Source organism: Nicrophorus vespilloides, unplaced genomic scaffold (assembly GCF_001412225.1).
Source record: "Nicrophorus vespilloides isolate i.1.1-1 unplaced genomic scaffold, Nicve_v1.0, whole genome shotgun sequence".
In the NCBI taxonomy this organism is placed as follows: Eukaryota; Metazoa; Arthropoda; class Insecta; order Coleoptera; family Silphidae; genus Nicrophorus; species Nicrophorus vespilloides.
The window spans coordinates 29,117-47,143 of NW_017100108.1; the positions used below are offsets into that span (position 1 = coordinate 29,117).

The 18,027-nt window shown below is 29.9% G+C and overlaps 1 protein-coding gene across 1 annotated transcript in view; it reads left to right on the forward strand.

The window, feature by feature from the left end:
- Positions 1-5,409: 5,409 nt before the first annotated feature.
- LOC108568338 (pro-resilin) overlaps positions 5,410-18,027 on the forward strand; it is a 30,628-nt gene continuing 18,010 nt past the window's right edge. The window contains exon 1 of the mRNA XM_017929349.1: positions 5,410-5,447. The gene's annotated coding sequence lies outside the window, so the exon portion shown is untranslated. The remainder of the gene's footprint in view (positions 5,448-18,027) is intronic.

An 18,027-nucleotide genomic window follows, 5' to 3' on the forward strand; every position in this document is an offset into this window, starting at 1 on the left:
AAAAATCTAAATTTGAATAGTTAAAAATAAAAATAAATTCAAAAATATGAATACACAATTATGTTTTGCATATATAAATGTTTGTACTATGCATAAAACCTTTGGACGTTAAGTATTGATCAAAATGGACAAATAAATATTATTTTGTTTTAGTTAAATTACACATGATGTTAGAATGTTTTAAAATTTTTCAATTTTTCTCTATTACTGAAATGCTTTCTGTAGTAAAGTTGTCGAAGTAAAAAATCGATCGGCTTAGAACCAAATGCATAGAACGCATTGACATTCAATGCAGAAATCAAAGCCGGTTTAATGATGCACGCAACAGATGGCACTCAATTAAATGAATTGAAGACGAACTTGCCTACACTCAAATACATGAAAGCAGTTTAAAAATATATTATTTAATTAAATTTTCAATTCTTACTGAGATTATAATTACTAAATCCAATTAGGTATATTTATTTATTGCTTATGAGCAAACGAATTAAATAGACAAAAAAAAAATAATGGTAATAATACAAATATATATTACAGCAATACGTCGTACATAATACAGATTCAATTAGTTCGGATTTACTATAATCCAGCTTCAAAATTTCATTATAATTGAGCAAAATACAAATAAATAGTATACAAAATATCGAAATGTTGATTTAATAGTAAAGTAGACATATCATGTATAAAACAACACATCTGATAAATTCCCTCCTCGGCTTTGCTGGCATAGTGTAATTCTATTGACAAGTGGACAAAAGTTATAAATCCAAATAATATCTACTACGCAAAGTGTTTAATATTTCGACAAATACTTAAATATGTCTAGTACTTAAATGTTAGTTAATTTAATAGTTGTTTCATAAATTATTTATCATTTTGATTTCATATACTTGAAATTATATATCTGTTTTGTAATAATATACGTTTCTTTACAGTTGAAATACGTGAAACACATTTGTCCCATAAATCTACTTCTTGCATAAACCATAATAAATTCAGTTTCTTGAACTTGATTTGAACCTCTTCCATTTAAGGAAAAAACCTACTTATCTCGCGTGAATTTAATTAAATTTAAAGGAAACGTCTTCTCTTTTTTACTCGTTCTCTATATATATATTTTTTTCGCAATAAATCTCAATGCGATCTTTATATCTGCTTCAATAGTATGATTGCATCTGCGAATGTCGACACACGGCGGAGGTTTGTTATTATTGATTGGAAATCGATAAATCCGGCAGCTTGGTTCGATGGCTTATTAATAATAGTAATGTTGTGGATTCCAGCGCGTTTCACTGAATGCGCATCACAAGTGTTTATTAATAATGACATCGAATGCATCGAGAATTTTACGCAACGACCGGCGTTCGGTGGATCATCGTTTCCGCGATAAATTACTTCCAAGCGAAATGAAGTAATCCGTTATTTTGGAAAGTTTCAGAACATTTGACTTTGCTAAACTACTGGTTTTTGAGATGCGGTTTTTCTTTTCCTGCGCGTAAGAACATCTTTACAATTCAACTGGAATAAAACATTATATTCTAAATATATATTAACATTCCACATATTTGTAATATAATTGGTAAATTAATTAATGAAATTTATTCTATATTACCCAGTCAAATGTGATTTATAAAACATTTATTAATAATATTTATTGAAAATTTACATAATCATAAAAATACAAACAAAAATAATTAACTGCTGCATGGGGCTATTGACCATAGGGCTTTTCCATCCGGGAAATAGTAAAATAATGTATAAAAGCAAGATCACAAAATATATTTAAAAGATATTATAATCCAGTTCGTTAATAATTGAAATAAATAAAAATATATTATATTTATTTGGCATCAGCATTGAGTCTGGTATTATATTTAAACTTCTACTATTGTGTTGTTCCAAAAGTGATTTCGTATTTCACGAGTTAATGCGTTAACAATAAGTATTTCAAACAATCTTCACTCAATATCTTAAATGGCCTATTTTGTAAAACCGCTTGTTATATTAGTGATATTGATAATAGTAAAAGAAGTATTATTCTGAGTCTTCAATGCTTTTCTATTTCCCAAAACAAAAATGCAACAAAAACCAAAAACGTTTATGTAGAAGATGCAGTAAATAGACTTGTGTTAGAGTAGGTTTACAAAATTTCTGGTGGTGATGGGACGTGTGAATCTTCAGTGCTCAGTTTGACCGTTGGTGACCGTTTGATGACGACCAGAAACAGACGTAAATTGAAAGTAACACACATTTTACAACAAGAGATATGTTGAAGATAAAGAATCTTAAAATACTGTCGTAAATAATTATAATGGGCATAGCTATATATCTCATTAGAATTATTTACAATACTGATTTTCATTTTTTAAGATTTTTTAAAAATTTCTTAAATTGAGAAAATAGTTCTTTGAGGGCAGAAAGATCTGTGGTCAGTAGTCCTTTGCAGCAGTCAATTTAATTTTATTTTTCTTATTATGTTATTTTGTTAAGTTTGTAATATGTTTGTTGCAATAAATATTATTATTAGTTCTTTGAAGGCATATAAAACGCACTTTTTGGAGGTTCTGGTTTTGTATTAAATTTTGAAATTCTTTGAAAGATAGCGAAATGGTACCGAACTTTCTATAGTAGTTTAAATGTATTTTAGTACTCAATACAAGTACCGACCTACGAACTAGTTCCGTTCCAAAGGGTTGTTCGTAAGTCGGGGGAGTTTTAAAAAATTCAAAATATACTTATCTTACAACACTTTAACAACACTTTTATATATGTTAAATTCCGTATTACTGACTGCATACATTTGGAAAAATAGATTAAAGTAAACAAAATACAGGTAAAGATTGTTTTACGCCGTTCTTACAAAAGTCGTCACAAATCGAGTCGGCGCAAAATGAACAGTAAGATTACTAAAGGGTTTAGTTCTATATAAGTGTAAAATGAGCAATTAATAAGCGTTATTTCACAGCGGCGTAATTGTGAATCGGCGTAAAACGACGTTTACCTGTACTTACATATACTTTTCAATGTAGACATCACAATTATTTAATAAAAAACGACAAAAGAAACAAATGCAACAAAACAGAACATCTTCCAAAAAAATTATATTGTATTAAAAAATTATCAATTTTTGTTTGGACAGTTTTTTTTGTATCACTATATTTCTCCTTGTAACAAGTTAGAGCTTTTAAATTTTTTTTCATAAGACGGGGTTACCTGTACACCCAAGTATTTTAAATCTGTGTGATAGATCTAGAATATTTCACTTTTAAATACATATGATTAAACAGTGATACCTCGCATAGTCCGGATAATTGATTCGACTGTCTGATACCGGTCTAATCGAGGACTTTGAAACTCTATACAAATAAACAGACACTAAATGAGATTTTACTATAAGGAGGAAAATAAATTTGTGTACTATTTGTTAAAAATTATATTTTATTTTGCTCAATTAATGTTTAATATGTTTCGAAAGTTTCAAAACGACCGTATACTGTATGCAGTATATACCCAATTTTTCGTACATTCTGAAATTTTCACGGAACACATTGTTTATTTTGTAGGGAGGAAAAAAAAACATTAATAATTTATTTAGTAATTATTTCATTCAATTTTTTCACGGAACACCTATTAACTTTCTGATGAACAATGTATCGCGGTTACTTGAAGCACAGCTATTTCGCATACGACCAAACAATTTTTAGCATAGATGTTATATATATATAGTTTTCTAAATTTTATTATTAACTGTTTCCGGTTAGTCCTCTTTTAAATCTTGAGATAGTTAATCATTACTATATTATTAAGATTTCTAACAGGATACCATTATAATTAGCCTATAGGATGTTTCTTTTTTTTATTAGTTTCCCCTATTAGTTTTGACTTTATCGTATTATATTACTTTTCATAATGGATTTTATTAAACCTCTTTCATTAGCAATTATTTTACAAGAAATATTTATTTATTGTTATGTCTTCGAATATATAATGACTATCGTTATCCGTGTATGCTTTATTATATCATCATCCAATTTATATTACGGAAGATTTTTTTTGTATAGTTACTAAACTACTTTAAAAAAAATAGTTTGATCACGACTTACATTTATAAGCATGACAGCAACAGCAATTTGTCGGGCGTTTATAGATTGAAACACGTACATACTATTTGATGAAAGCAAATATTGTTCGTAATATCCGTATTGATAGATTATATTAAAATTATACAAAAATATCTCCTTTTTTACTTAGCAATTACAAACATTTATAAATAATACTTATGTCCGTACTTAATTTAATAAATTAATAACTATATATTAAAAATGTATATATTCCTTGTCTTGTATGATAATGTTTTTTTAGTTCGTCAATAATTTAGGTTTAAGAAATACTCAATTTCATTGTACAGTTTCATTAGTAGTAGAACTTGGTTTTGTGCGGTCCTTTTTGATGCGATTATATTTTTGTGCGATTTTATGCATCTTATAGTGCAATTCATCGCAATAAGATGCGCGTTTTTGGATTAACACGAGTAGCAGTGAATTATATATATGCATTTTGAAAATTTCTCTATATGTACAATGAGAAATTAAATGTTTTTAAAATGTTTCCATGAGTAATTTAATTATTTATTTTGTTTGGATGCACTTTCTCATATATTTCGTAAATCTTTGACGTATTTTCTAAGTGAGATTTTTTATAATGAGGGACCGCATTATAAAAAATCTCATCGCATAAAAAAGTTTCTGTAATATATTATACAAAGTTATTTGTTATATGTAAGAATTTATGAAAATCTCGAATATTTTGTATGCGGTCCCTATCTACCGCACAAAAACAGTTTTTACTGTATGCAGTACTTCGCATAGTCTGGCTTCGATTCGTTCGTATTCAATATAATACGGTTAGAAAATTTTGAATTGAGAAATAGTGTACAAAATTATGTGTTTATACATAAATGATTGAAATTATTTTTTGACAATTAATAGTAAAGTACTTGAAAATGATTACGCAATTATTTAATTATAGTCAAAATAAGAAAAAGCACGAATAACATTAAGTGAGATTTACATTTACTCGCTCGAATACAATTAATTCCGTTACATTGATGAACCTACGGATTTGAACTCGCAGTTGTATGAAATCGACGATTCAAGATCAGGAAATCTATTTGATAGCCGAAGCCCCGAGGAACGAAGAAGTATTCAAACGTACAAACGTAAGCAGCCGATTACGTAAACCGAACATTTAACATTTATTTATCCGAACAACGTTAGTGTTAATTTTTCTTAAAAACTTATATATATTCGCGTATCCGTGCGTCGTGTATTATCTTATTTTTGTGTTCCGTCCCATCAGAAATCCGCATTGATTTTTCCATTGCGGAAAACTCGAAATTCTCCGGCAAAATGCAAATTCCCGAGATCAGCTAATTGCGTCCCATCAATGTAAGCATATATAATAATATCTCTTCTCGCAATGCACCGTCAACTTTCCAAAGATTATGTAAACACATTGGTGGATATCACCGGATAATGGAATTTGCGTCTGCAATAAATCTAAATCGGATTTGGGTCCATCGAGATTTGCGCAATTTTTGGTCTGTGCACCAATTTTATTTTATTTTTGTTTTGTTTGTATCTCTCTCCTGAACTTCTCGTTCATTTCTCGTGGTTCGATGCTTTTTCTTTTTAATTGTAACAGAGCAAATGCGCGCGAGGAGCAGAAAGGCACGAATTGGAATATAATCGGAACGAAGCCGTTGTAAATATCGTAATCTGCATTTCAACCTGGATCCGTCGTCCCGCGGATAAATTATAGTTTATTGTTGGCCTGTCGCAATCCCGGAGATTTTGCAAATTCAATATTGTAAAATCTGTGAAATAGTCATAATCATAAAATGAATGCATACTAAAACGGACCTGATTTCAATAGGATATTATGAGAAGATTAATCATAAAAAAGTACCTTTCTCCAATATTTGTAAAGTCGTTTAATTTAAAATTGGAATATACACATAAAAACATTTTATTAGGTAGCATTGTGAAATATTATATGCATTTTATTTTATATGCCAAAAATATGTACATTATTATTTATCATTTATTTTAATATTCACAAAAGTAATTTACGTATTTATCACTAAAGGTACATTGGTGTACAATTTTTCAAAGACAGCCACATAACATCATTTTATGACTTTTCCTAAAATATGCATACAATGAGTTTTTCAGTATTCACTTCTCTAAAATATTTCTATTTTCCGAGAAAAATGCTGCTGGTCTGCTGATTTTAATTGAACAAAATTAAAATAAATTCGATTCAAATATATCTTTCTTCTCAATTAAAAAAATAGTAGCATATTAATATTGCATAGAATTTGTAATTGGGAGTAGGACTTCATTTACAAATTGACTTATTACTGTTGGATAACTCATTTCAAGTTGAGCATTGACAATAATAATAATATTTTTATTGGAATATATAAAAAATAATCGCAATTAGAAAATACTTCAAAGATTTACGAAATACATGAGAAAGTGCATCCAAACAAAACAAATAATTAAATTACACATGCAAACATTTTAAAAACATTTAATTTCTCATTTTACATATGGAGAAATTTTCAGAATGCACATACATAATTCACTGCTCCTCGTGTTAATCCAAAACACGCATCTTCTTGTAATGAATTGGTTCAAAATCGACTAACAGAATCGTTTGAGCAGGCTGTACATATGCACACTGATAGAAAACATTACAATGGTATCAACGCCATTGGAATTGGTTGGACTGCACAAAAATAAAATCGCATAAAAAGACCGCACAAAAATAGGCTCTACTGTATAACTATTATAATTTCTCACAGACACAAGCTAAGTGAATAGTGTGAACGTCAAAAAGATTTTACACTTCTCAATTTCAAAACTAAAATTTTTCCAAGTAAAAAATATTCATTAAATATGATATATTAAAGGGTGGTGCTTGAAAGAATGAAAAAAGTCTTGTTCATTTTCAATCTTTTTTATTTAATTTTATTACAAGTTATAGAATACCAGCCTTGCATGGGACAATGTTTGATTCATACATGACATGAAGCTACTGACAGAGCGATCACCTGATTTGACGACATCAGACTTCTTTTTGTGGAAAAAGCACGGGTTTACATAAATAAACTTCGAACAATTCAAGCACTTAAGAAGATCAATCTAGCCGAAGTCCAACGTTTACGACTTGAAACTTTTTCATGGTCATGGAAAACGCTGTGAAAGGAGCCTGTATTTGTAAACAGAAAAATGGTGGTCATTTGAAAAATCTGATTTTTCACACATAATAGCAATATCTTTATATATAAAATAATATAAAATTAAAAAAGTTAGTTATTCTTGTTTTAACTCAATATTTCAGAAGGCACCCTGTTGTTGTTACTTAGATAATTATAAATTACACATGATAAAAGCGTATGTGGCTGATTTATAAGAGTTATTAAGACAGTATAACTTCATGGCAAAAAATGGGAACATAATGTAGTAATCCATTGTAACAATTTTGTTACGAATGATTCTAAATTAACCAATGACTTATAACTGGAATTGAATTACCTAATACATTAGATCGGATATCGCACCTGGCAGACGTTTTTATCTTGAGCATAGTATGGATGAACAATAAAATGTATTTACTCAAAGTAAATCTGAATCAATGAAGAAATAACACTTGAATAATGAATAATATTTCGAAATTATTTTACAAGCACGAATATTAGGTAATAGAAATGTGGGCCGGTATAATTGGGTATCTTAATACAAAATAACATGATGATTTACTATTGTCTTTAAAAGGACGAGTCGAGGAAAATGGAATTTAAACGAAAACAGTAAACAATCAATATTGAACAGTAATTATTGTAGTGTCGACGATAGATATAATAAATGCTATGGTAATTGCAAAAATTTAAAATCCCTGGCACACCTCGCGGCAAACGGGATGAAATTTATTCGACCATAAAACGGTGCCGCAAAAGGGATTTAATTAACAAGTTTAATTGTCGTCCGCGAAGACCGATTGTGGAGGGGGGATAGAGAGGTTGCTAGCATTTGCATCATAATAAACTGTATCCACCGTTTGAACTCTGGCCGAGGGGATTTCCTCCAAATGGAAGAAAACAAATTGGAATGCTCGTAATGGCTTTTGTTGAACGAATTGCGACATTCGACCTCGACTCGCCAACGTCAATTGAAACAATATGAAGAATAGCCGAATAAAAAGAAGCAACAACAAAGAAACAAACAAATGACGACGAAAGAACGTAGCAATGATTGAAAGAAAATAAATAGGTGGTATTGATTAATGCTCTGCTTCCAATGGTCCCATGACATTTGCGAAGCAACTCCATTAAAACCCGGCCGTGCTTTTATGTACGCTGCTATATTTTTTGTTCGTTTCCTTGCTTATTTTTCTGCTGCATCCTTTATTTATTTTTTTTACTCCGCTTCTCTCGTTGGACTAGGTAATATTAGTTTGCCACAGAGAGTAATTAAGTTGCGGTGCAACCGGGAGAGTAAAGTGAAAGATCATCGATTCGGATCGATTCTAATTGTATTTGTGAATCAGACTACATACAGATTGCAAGTGGAAGAATCAAGCGAACAGCAAAAGAAACAGCAGGAACATCGATCTTAATCGACAGCCGTAATTACGAAGATGAAACTATGCTAAGAACCTGCTAGTTGCACTACGGAAATAACCTCTTAAATAGTATACAATATGTATTCAATGTATTAATAGTACCATAATTTTGTGAGGTTTGCTAATGGTTCATATTTATTTATATATTATATACTCATAGTAGCAAGTATCCATTACACAAATCAATGATAAGGATCCTAATTTAAAAAGTATATTAATTTAATTAATTAATCAATTAAAAAAATATTACTCACTATGATAAAATTAAATGATAAGTAAATACTTGAAAAAGTTAGATAATTACGTTATTTTCCAAATACTTCTTCTATATCATTCTTTCTCATAACACCAGTTTTTAAACGGGTACGCGACAACTGTACAACGAATATGTACGTGGATTTTCATACAACTACAATATTATTAACACAAATTTATAGTAATTTTGATTTTTTTTTTGTATTTTAGATTAATTATTAGAGAGATTTATTTTTTATATAGAATTTTTATATTAACGTTAGGGAAGATGGTTATGGGCTCCGGCAGAGAGTAGAAGAAACATAGAGCTCCAATGAGACGGGATTTTGGATGTTAGGAAGCTCTAAGGGAGTCGATGTCAACAGTGAGAGAAGATGGTTGTGTGCTCCAAGAAGACGGGATTTTGATCGCCAGGAAGACAGTAGTAGGCTCTAAAGGAGAGCAGAAAGGAAAGAAGTTCTTCCTCTTCGCAAATGGAAGTGGCGCCCAGAACCTTCCTCGTCAGGGACTCACGCCCAGCCGGCGTTTGCATTATTGTAATTCTTAATAATTATACTCCAATTCACATATTAACTTCAAATGAAAAATGTTTATCTTTAATCAGGTCTGAAATGGTTAATTTTGTATTTTAACATTTCAGAAGTTTTATTTACTATAAGAATATAAATATGGTTATCAAGTTGATTAAATTGCATATAATTAAGAATAACTAAAATATAAGCAACCGTTAAATTATTTCTAATTAATGAACAATACTTACAATCTCATTTTGAATCAAAGAAAATAATTATTGTATAATCAAATAAAGGATGATGCAAAGATTAAAACCATTATCTAACACACATTAGATACAAACTGTGAACGTGTTTTCATTAAGTTAAACAAATTTCTTAATTACGATTTCCTCATCGGACCAATATTTCCCTTCCAAATCAATTAATTGCTTTCGGCGTTGCGTAACGTCCCCACACCGCCGCTTCGTCCTAGATGAATCTTCAATCTTTTTTTTTTTCCTCTCATCTTTCGTTCCTTTCTTTGAAAATTGAAATTAATTGTACGATTGTATATGCAAGTCCATGTATAACGAGGATCCAGAGAAGAGCGCTAATTAAATGTTATGACAAATGGGCGATGCTGATCTAAATCTGATTGAATTAAATCAGAGGAACAGGTAAGTAAGTAGCAGTAGCGAATACTACTATCTCCATCATCGTCCACCTCTCATGCGGCTTTAGAGAAGCTATAAGTGTATGAGTGTTTATGCATAATGCAATATCGAAATTTTGACTTTCACTTGGGTTACTTGTGATGAGTTGCTTGTGTTTCTCGGCGGGATGAGGCTCCCCGTAACAACAATAATAAATATATATATATAATAGATCGGTGCTCTGTGATATGTAACAACATTGGGTCAGAGGGATCCCAGAGATCACGTTGCGCTCATCACCAGCATCCTACGCGCCAAAATGCACACACAACCAGAACCAGTTCTTTCTCTTTGGGTCACTAAGCACGTCCAAATACCTATCATTATTACGTGTACATAAGAAATTATATAACATTGTAGACGTCGCAGCATACCATGCAATTTTAAGAGATTTAATTCGTCTATTAAAGATCTGCCGTTTACACCTAACAATTACAGATGTCTACATAAAAAGTCTACATTTTTTTAAATTAACGATTTACACAGCACGATATTGTTCTAACACGGTTCGAATATTGGAGAATAGAATGGAATTCGGAATATAACTTAATTATATAAGTTGTTAAGACAGGAAATTATAGCTATATTTGTAACTCATATCTTGATCCACCAAAGAAATAAAACCGTCATCATTAAATTCTGCTGGAAAGATATATGACCAGAGTCAGTTCGTACCGGAAATTTAATTGAAACACCTTTGGTTTGATTTGATTCTATTTAATTAGATTTGTTATTTTGTATGTACAAATAATTTTTAATTATATTTTTGTTTAAATTATTAAAATAAACAAATACATATTGTTATTAAATGCAGTGGCGTCTCCAATGTCTGAGGTAAATAAAATTATTTAAATATTTCATGTAAGTTCTAAATTTTATCCTAAAATGCGTACGGGGTGCATCGTCGGAATTCTGACAAAAGCCGTTTTATGCAAAATGTTGTTTATTTAATATCCAATATACAAGAATACCAAAAAATGCTGTTATATCTCATTTAAAGGATTCTTGCTGATAACTTTCATTATATATCCCACAATTTTATTTTTCTTTAAATATTTTTTATTATTTTTTTAGGTGAAAATAGGTGAAAATTATGGTACGTACATACAAGCATAAGTAAAAGTGAGATGGAGCACGTGCATAAATACAACAAACTCTTATATTAATACAATATAATTGACATTTATCGAATTAGCATTCATGAGAAGGTTGTTATTTTAGTTGCTATTTTATTTTTTGTTAAAGATCTAAATATTTATGACACATTTTCTATCTATTATTTAAGATTCTGTATTGCTATTTAAAGCACTTTATATATGTTTATGTATAACCATAAAATTGATATATGAAATCAAATTTATTTATTTTTTATATTAAAATTAGATTTTTTATATTTAAACTATATATTAAAATGTTGTTTTTAAGTAATTATAATATTGATTACAAAATTAATATGTATTAATGCAACGGGTACAATTACTATAGTCTACCAAGAACTTTTAGTTAAAATGGTCAAGCAAGTAATCAGTAAACTTTGTTAAAAGGGCCGCCGCAATTAGATATGCAAATTGTGTGTGCCATGGCTGTTAAATTTTTGTTAAACTTTGATAAACTTTGTCGGTATGTACGACGGGATTGGTGCATCGGAAATATACGAAACGCTCCCTTTTATCTCTTTTATCTTATCTTGTCTCGTCCTTCTTAATTTGATTTTTAACTTCGAATAGCATGATCCATGTACAGCAATTGAATAGGGTGGCCCACCGGGTACGCCGGATTTAAATTTCCTTCCATTTATTTTGTATTTAAGTTTTGCGAAGACTGTTCGAAAACTTTTTTTTAAACATATTTAGCAATAAAGCTCATTTCCATTTGGATGAATTGGATTTATTAATGAAAAAAGATGAACTGATTGGTACGGATTATGAACTGTTATTGGATCTTCTTTTTTGAAAATGATCTAACTTTTTGTGGGATCATTTGGATAACAAAATTCCAGGTCTATGCTAACAAACCACAAACTATTCCTGACCTGATAACAGAGATCCAACGCGTTATTTCTAAAATTGAGCCACCTGCCTTGCCTGCCTTGCTTTGGCCGTCATCGTATTCCATAATTAATGTCAACATGTCTACTTAATAAATCAATAAAAAATTCACAATTAAATAATAATTTACTGTGTTTCATTTCAAAATTAATTCCGGCGTATCATAATTGAACGTCTAATTCTGGCAATTTAGTTTTTAGGTAGACAATGTTCAGTATTTTGTGGATCATTGAAAGTTGTTGAAAAATTTTCATCTATTATAATATGTTTTATTCATCGTAAAAAAAGTCTATCTACAATAACTATACACAAGGTTTTGCACAAAAGCGAAAACTCTGATATATTAACTTAAAGTTCTGAGATAGACCAATGTTTTGACTTGGGGCGCCACGGAAAAAATCTATTATTATTCTCAAACCGAAAAAGTTTGGGAAGCCTAGTCTATACGCATTAAACGTCCTCTTGGGCAACCATTTTTGGGGCACTCAACTAATACTGTTTAGTGTCTCTGGGCTAACACTGTTTGAGGGCTCTCGATTAACACTGTTTGAGGGAACTCGATAGTTTTAAATTTCATTTATTATTAGTCTCGAAGATTTATTTTTTTAATCTAATGAACTTCCACAAAAGACTAAAATCGATACTTTTGTTTTCTGTTCTATGTCATCCACTTATTTTTAAATTACCGACAACCTAATAAAAAATATCTTATAAAATTTCACTTTAAAACTCATTTTGTTTATTTGAAAGTAACGATATTTTGGAATGCGGTACATTTTGCAGTATTCTTTTTTTTTTCCACTAGCAGGAACACATACCTTTACGTGCATCCATAAACATAATTACATTAAACAAATCGGCAAATATACATAGCGTCGAGTTCTTTAAATGCCAAAGACATCATTTATTTTCGATACATCATCTATATATTGCACGAACAAAAGAATAATCAGATATATTTGTTACGACACAAATAATTGCTACAAGAATATACATTTACCAGAAGGTTTAAAGTCTGAAATAATAAACTTATATGTTCCATACAATATTGTATTTTGATTGGATAATTTACAAATGTTCAATTATTTTGAGATATAATAAAATTAAATGTTAATCTTTGATCGTTCAATTGGCAATGCACGTGCTAATTAAAACTAATTGAAGTAAATTACAGTTTAACGTTCAACAGCATAATTAGAAACAAATTAAACTTAATTTTCCAATTACTCGTGCTCTTAACAAGTATATTAAAATAATTGAAAAAATAATACACCAATACTGTGATTCTAATAAATTAAATGTTTTGATATTTTTGTTTGATTGTTTGGGATAATAGGAAAGTAAGGAAATTCAAAATTACCTGGCAACGCTTCCTTATTGTTATGTTCCTAAAGCAAAATTGCATGGCAAACTACAAAACGAGCAAATAAATAAATGAGCAATAAACTAAGTAACGTGTCAAGGAGGGAAATTTCGCACGTTAATAAACGCATTTGCTCTAAGCCTCGACGGTTTTATTGGATTCTAAATGTGTCCAGGTTTTCATCTCATTTTAATATGTTCTTGGTATGATGTTACGTTGGCAGGTGGACGTCCGATGGTCGGACAATTAAATGTTTTAATAACTTCTTTTCCATGCAATTCCATATGGTATTGCACGTTTTGCAATATCACTTGTAATTTGCGAGTATTTGTATTCGGAATCAAGGAAAGTTTATGGTCAGCAATGAATTCCTCTTCGGAGACCATGACGACTCTTATTTTAACGTTACATAAAGTCGATGATAGACACTAACGCATAATATTTATGGAGAATTTATATTTATTGGAAGAGGGAATAAATTATTATGCAATCAAATAAATAATAACTACACTCAATAATAATTACTACTCTGTTACCTCATAAAAATTATAATATTCAATTATAATACACCGAAGTAGATATGCGTAATAATATAATTCAAAACTAATTTAAAACCAATTATATACAGTAAAACCTGTTTTTCTGCGGTAGATAGGGACCTCATAAAAAAATCACATAAAACAAATATTCGAAATTTTCATAAATTCTTACATATAACAAATAACTTTGTATAATATATTCCAGAAACTCGCACTTAAAAAATACGTTAAAGATTTATGAAGTACATCCAAACAAAATAAATAATTAAATTACATATGAAAACATTTTAAAAACATTTCATTTCTCATTGTACATTTGGTCTATGAGCAGAAAAAGCAATAAAAACAAATACATTTTCCAAGAATCCAGTAATCAGTAACACGATAAATTAAATAAAACTTATTAAAAAAATAAATCTAAAAGATGTAAATCGTAGACGTGGAAAATATTTAACTAGTCAGTGTGAAACCCACGAGTATTGGACTGAACGAGCCATTAGATACAATTTGACTACTACCTGCATATTTTCTGTTGCGTTAAGAATTGATTATTCTTTTCTTAATGACTTAAACTTATTTCGTATGTGTTATTGGTATGTGTATAATTATATCTTTAAATGAATTTTGATTTATTTATAAAGAAATAATATATATGTTTAATGTTTGGTAATGTATAAACTATTATTAAAACTTAACAGGTTATTGATAATTACCCTTTTGTATTTACAGCAATATTCATTCCTGAATCTTACTCGCAATGCGAATCACTAGTTAAGAAAAACAATTTTATACATATAAATTAACATAAAATATAATAAACGTTCTATGTCAAAAAAAAAATACTAAAAAAATATGTATTAAATTTAATAATTATCTACCAGACTTCTAGAAGATAATTCTAGAATCGAGTTTAGTGCTTCAATACGGGATAGAAAAATATTTTTTGAGCGATGCTCGAGTGTTACTTGTTTAGTACATTCCTATCATAAAATATAATCACGTGCTGGCATTTGTTAGTGTTACAATAAAAGTTAACAGTGCACAGTGATATTTTCAGTATATTTTTTTTGCTGTAAACTCAGAAGTAAGTGCTTCATGTACTAGATATGTGTACTCTTGGTTAGTTTTCATTTGGTTAGTTTATTATGAGTATTTTCAGGGATTTTAGAGATTATTTGCTATGTCGCTAAAGTGCATCAATCGACAATAAAAACAAGGATTTTTAAGTTACATAAAATTGACGCCGAATCCATATTAGATAAATTGACCATTTTCTTTTCTCTCCAGTAATTATCATTTGCTGGCTATTTTATCGCAAAGACTTCAATTTGGGAATAGCAAAGAGGCGCCAAATGGATCTTTTGAAATTTCGGACCCAGATATCAGAATTCTTATATAAAGAAGAAAAAGGAACTAATATTAAGAAAAGAGGATGACCTTCATCATCTCCAAGAGGTATATGAGAAAAATAACTACTCAACAACTACTCTTCCTTCTAAAAATGTAAGATTGGATGGAATGCATCATTGGCCAGTTAATTAGACAGCGTTGCAAAAAAACAGATTGTAAAGGGCAAAAAAATGTATTTTGGACAAATGTAAAGTTAGTTTATACAGAAATATTAATTGTTTTCAAGATTTTCATATTGTGTTAAATTTAACTTAAATTAAACTTAGTTATAGCATCATTATTTTGTAAAATGTATGATGTATACGTACAGTATTTATTTGTTACAAAACAAAATACAACGACATGAACTATTTCAACAAATAGCTTGAATAAGTTGCTTTATATAAAAAAAAAACAACTGGAATAATATTCGAGTTTGTCTTTACTTATATAGACGTATGAAAGAGTTTATTATATTTGACCATACAGAATTATATAAAAGATACAAATTTCATGGAAATCATGTAACTTTAATCTTGAAAGCCGTTGAAAGAATTTTACTACTACATGTAAAAAAATCGCAATTTCCACGTCGTCATAAAATTCTGCATTTATTAGCAATAAAAAAAAACGAAATTCCTAAATGGGGAATCCTAATTTCCTCCTTTCTCAACCGCTTCTCGTCCAGGGACCGACCGTTCGGCGTCTGTCTCGTTACGGATAAAAAGGCGAAGAAGTACAACGAAGAATCGTTCCATCCATCGAAAATACAACAAAACAATTGCAATCATTGCAAAACTACGGAGAGTACCCCCTGAGGGAGTTTTGGCGCAATTCCATTGATCGCCTCCGATGGCCCGCTTTTTGTTCTATTCCATTAATTGATCCCATCTTGCCTCGGATAATTAGAAGAGGATGCGATCCCCATAAAAGGGCGTCCCGCATTGAGCAAACGGCGCGCAATTGATCTTCGTTTTGCTCGTTCTCTCAGTTGGATCCTCTCATTTCGCAACGCCACTCGATTGATGGAATTGGATTGTCTATGATGATCATCATGATGATGATGTATCGCCTGCCTCTGTGGCCTTGCCGAGTAGTGGGTGGCACTTGAAATCGTTCCTTGATCCAATTCCGAACACACTTTTCAATTGCAACAAAGAAAACCGAAAACGTTGCTCTCTTCAAAGATTTGCCTACTTTTCTGTGACCGTTGCGAAACTTGTAATCATCGGGTAATGAATTACCGGCGAGGGAGTAATTAGAAACAATTAATAGTTGCGCAAGATGGCGGAGATCAGATGTTATCCGCTGAGCTTCGACGATGGATATATCGGTGGGCGTCTGAAAAATTCGATATTCGTGCGCGTTCTGGTTTACCAATTTAGTTTTTATTGTAGCCGTTTCAATCCTTTTAGTTTAATTCAATTCTCTCTCTTTTGTATATTTTGTTCTTGCTTTGCTTCTACTTGACTACTACCTACTAACGTGCGTTCAATTCCTCTCCTAACATCTTCGAGCCGATTTATTTTTTAATCACACGCTCTCGCACTTTCTAACCGTCCAGATCCAATAAATCCATCCTTAATAACACATCGAAATAGTAAAAACGTAACACATCCTTTTATGAATCGCAACCCATTCGTTCTCTTTTTATATGCGCACTCAATAAAGAATTTATGTTTAATTATTGGGGAAAAGATTTCTGTTCGGCCAAAAAAAATAAATAAAATAATATTGTAATTATTTTTAAAAGACACAAAAACTTATACATAATAAATATGATCAAGGCCGCTCAAGATTTACTGTATTTTATTCTTGAAATTTGGATAATATAGTAACAGGAAAACCATAAATAAGTGACTACTTATAAACGATTATTTGACAAAAAAAAAATAACTTTCAACCAAACACCTCCACGTAAATTAAATGAAATGATAAATTTATACATTGTATATTCAAAATTACTTCAAATTTACAGTAATGAAATTTATTATAAATAAATAATAACAAATAGCTGCAAAGGGCTACCAACCATAAGTTTTTATGCCAAATAAGTAAATATTATATAATAATTATTTGTTGGCCAGATAACAATAATAGAAAATATTAATCCAACATAAATATAAATGATAAATATAAACAAAATAAGGAAAAATAAATTAATTAATAAAAATAATTAATAATTTAGCCAAAAGGCCTAGATCTGTCCGCCCGTAAATATTATATTTTAAATTATAATATTTGTTTTTATTTATTTCAAAATATATATTTATTCCTTTTGGATAGTTTTAATTATTATTATGATTTAAAATACTTATTTCAATATTACATAGTTGAAAGTATATTATTGAAATTTAATTATTAATTACTAAAAGCTGAAACTACTTTGTTGTTGAATTTGACTGGATGACAGGAGCAGATTAAGCTCTTCTTCAAGGAAAGAATGAAGATATTATGTAATTTTTAGAATTTTGGCGAGAACATAGGTTCGATTCCCGAATACAAAAAAATGCCTAACACAATTCAGTTCCCTAACAG